Here is a 3806-nt window from a genome sequence, read left to right on the forward strand (position 1 = left end):
GGTACTTACCTTGTTCATCAAAGAATGGAAGCCTCCTCTGAGGCAGGTTTGTTCTGAACTGCCCTTTAAGTATATGTATTTATTAATTTACTTATTGCTATGTAGCTCTGGCAGGCCTTGAACTTGCTTCAGTCCTCCTGTAGCAGCCTCCTGTTTACTGAGATTGCAGTTGTGAGTCAACACAATTGATGGAGTTTTAAAATTTTATTTTACTAAGGCTGGAGAGATTAAGAGCTTGTGCTGCTCTTGCAGAGAACTGGTTGTGGAATATTAGTTGAAAATATACATTTCTTTTTATTGTGGGGTATTTGTTTAATGATGCAAAGGTGTGTTGCATTCTTTTATGTTGCATTTGTTTAATTTGAGAAGCTGTGTTGCTTTGCTTGTCTAAAACATCTGATAAGTGGGGCTGACAGGTGGAGAGAATAAATAGTAAAAATCTGGGGAGAAAGATCAGGGAGTGAGAAAAGAAGGAGAGGAGGATGCCAGGGGTCATTCACATAGCCACACAGGCAGACATGGAGTAAGAAGCAGAGGAACCCCCCTCCCCCCCCTCCGTCACCTTAGCATCTTAGGGAGGCTGCAGTGGTCATCGCCACTCTCTGATCTTCATCATGCCACCTAAGGATGACAAGAAGAAGAAAGATGACAGAAAGTCAGCCAAGAAAGACAAAGACCCAGTAAATAAGTCTGGTGGCAAGGCCAAAAAGAAGAAGTGGCCCAAAGGCAAAGTTTGGGACAAGCTCAACAATCTAGTTCTGTTTGACAAAGCTACACATACAACAAACTCTACAAGGAAGTGCCCAATTACTAGCTTATTACTCCTACTGTGGTCTCCGAGACTGAAGATTCAAGGTTCCTTGGCCAGAGAGCCCTTCAGGAGCTACTTAGTGAAGGACTTACCAAGATAGTTTCAAATCTCAGAGCCCAAGTAATTTACACCAGAAGCACAAAGGTGGAGATGCCCCTGCTGCTGGTGAAGATGCATAAACAGGTTCAATCAGCTGTACATTTGAAAAAAATAAAACTTTATTAAATCAAAAGAAGAAGAGGAGGAGGAGGAGAAGAAGCAAAGAAAAGATATACAGAAATAGAGAAAGGTAAAAGCCCAGAGGCAGAAGGTGGATGGGATAACTTGAGTTAAGAAAGGTTGGCTAGAAATAACCCAAACTAAGGCCAGGCATTCATAAGAAAGAATAAGTCTCTGTGTGATTATTTGAGACCTGGGTAGTGGGGCTCCCCAAAACTAGAGAATAAAAAAGAAACAACCAACACAAGAACCCAAGTAGGATTTTCAGCATCCAAGCCAAGTAGTTTACAATTGCCTGCTCCTACACACACACACACACACACACACACACACACACACACACACACACACACACACACTGTTGTTTGGTTCAGTTGTTTGGTCTTTTGGGGGTTTTAGATTTGGTTAGGTTTGGTTTTGGTCTTGGTTATCCTGAAACTCATTTTGTAGTCTGGGCTGGCCTCTAACTCACCTGCCTCTGCCTGATTATGCATGCCAGACCTGAGCAAGCATGGTGGCTCATACCTGACATACCTCTGCTCATGAGAGCCTGAAACAAGAGGACTGAGTGTAGTATGTATAATAAAAACGCAGAGACAGATATTGGGGTTAAAGCTGAAGATCAGAGAAGCAAAGTGGCCAGCCACTACAGAGCTCTCACCTCTACCAACACTCAGACCAAAGGGGTGCTCCACCAAACCTCAGATTGCATCTCCAGACTCCCCTGTTCCTCACCAAATCTCAGACTCTTGAGCTTCTGTCTTCTCCTGCCTTATATTTCTCTCTGGTGCTGAGATTAAAGGTGTGGGATCCCAAGTACTGAGATCCTTTGTTTGAGCTCTGTTTTTCTTATCCACTGGGTCAATTCCATGTAGCTTAGGGTGGCCTTGAACTCACAGAGATCCAACTGCCTCTGTCTCCTAAGTGCTGGGATTAAAAGTGTGCACCACTACTGCCTGACCTCTATGGCTGTGACTAGCTTTGTGTTCTGATCTTCAGGCAACCTTTATTAGATCATAAATAAAAATATCACAACTAAGTGAGCTCAAGGCCAAACTGGGCTATACAGTAAATTTCAGGCCAGTCTGGGGTAGATTATGAGACCCTGTCTTAGAATAACCAAAGAAAAATCTATTAAAAAATCTATTGACTTTTCATTTATTTACTTCATGTGCATATGGGTGTGTGTGCATGCATGTGTGGGGAGGTCAGAGGACAACCTGTAGAAGTAGCTTCTCTCCCTTTACTACATGGGTCATGGGATCAGACTCTGGTTATTGGGCTTAGAATCATGTGTTTCTAGTCTCTGAACCATTTCAATGGTCCCTAAATTAGTTTTTAATAATAAGGTGGTACTTCTTGAGAAATGGAGATTAAATGTGAGTAAAATTAAGCAGCTTAGAAATTTAACATGTGTGTACACATACATGTGTAGCCTATACAAACATAAACACCATTTCTGTGTGATAAGCTAAGTGTGTTCCACCTCAGTCTCTGTGTAGAGAAAAGTGAGGGAAAAGAAAAGCAAATTAGCAAAATGATGCCTCTGCCATCGGATTGTTGATTGACTCATTTCTTGGCAGAGGCTGTCCACAGGAAGGACTCACTGGACTGGAGACCAGAATGGCTGAGTTCCAGCTCTGGCTCTTGTGATGATGAGTCACCTGATGTCTGTGTATCAGCTCCACACCCATTAAATGTTACTGTGGTATTTTTAAGTTTAGAGGTCTGGGAAGGGCATTTTCTTAAGAGCCCATAGAATGTGACAGAGGTTCTAAGTCCCAAAGTATTATGAGGTTCAATATCTGAAGCAGACAGAGAGATAAACAGCTGCCTCCCCATTACTATCCTTAAATGGATTTCTTATTACAGAGAGTTTTCTAGATACAGAGCCCACATTGCTATAACCTTGAATGAAATAGCATGCTAAGTCCTACTTTCCTTGCATACAGACTTGCCTAGCCTATGTGACCACTTATCCCAAACCTTTGGACATTTTACAATTTTATATATTTTGCTCCTGCATATTTTATAATTTAATATCATATTGTTTGTCTCAGCATTAAGGACTACCAAGTCCTTAAGAGTAGGCAAAAACTCACAGGATTCCATTATACTCAACTCCAGGTTTTTAGCTGATATGATTATAGTTTTCCCAAAATACATGGCTACTCTGGGAATGGGTTTTCTTTTCTAGGTCATCCTTACAGATAGTCTTCATTAATGTACTGAGAATCTCCAAAGTAAGACAAACAGAGTAAAGGATAAATGCAAAGCCTCAAAATGTTGAAAATTAGCAGCACATACAATTATGTGATCACTGGGGCTGAGGAGACTGCTCAGTGGTTAGAACACTGACTGTTCTTCCAGAGGACCCAGGTTAAATTCTCAGCAGCCACATGGCACCTCATAGCCATCTGTAACTCTAGTTCCAGAGGATTCAACACCCTCTTCGGTCCTCTTTGGGCACCAGTGTGACCATGTCTGTGAAGGATTGTCTTGATTGATGATTGATGTGGGAGGGAACGGCACTAAGCCTAGGCAGAGGTGGCCAGCTATGCACAAGCCAGAGAACAAGCCTGAGAGTGAGCCAGGAAGCAGCATTCCTCCATGGTTCCTACCCTGGTTCCCATCAGTGACAGACTACCACATGAACATGTAAGGCAAATAAGCTCTTTTCATCCCTGTATTGCTTTTGGTCAGAATGTTTGTGTCACAGTAACAGAACAAAACTAAAATAATCCAAAGTGCTACATAGTTCAACGTCACACACATA

General features: G+C 42.1%; 1 pseudogene; it reads left to right on the forward strand.

Moving 5' to 3' along the window:
• The first annotated feature begins 614 nt into the window (after positions 1 to 614).
• Positions 615 to 990, forward strand: LOC127232628 (40S ribosomal protein S25-like; annotated as a pseudogene).
• The last annotated feature ends 2816 nt before the right edge of the window (positions 991 to 3806 follow it).

Source organism: Phodopus roborovskii, unplaced genomic scaffold (assembly GCF_943737965.1).
Source record: "Phodopus roborovskii unplaced genomic scaffold, PHOROB, whole genome shotgun sequence".
Taxonomy (NCBI): domain Eukaryota; kingdom Metazoa; phylum Chordata; class Mammalia; order Rodentia; family Cricetidae; genus Phodopus; species Phodopus roborovskii.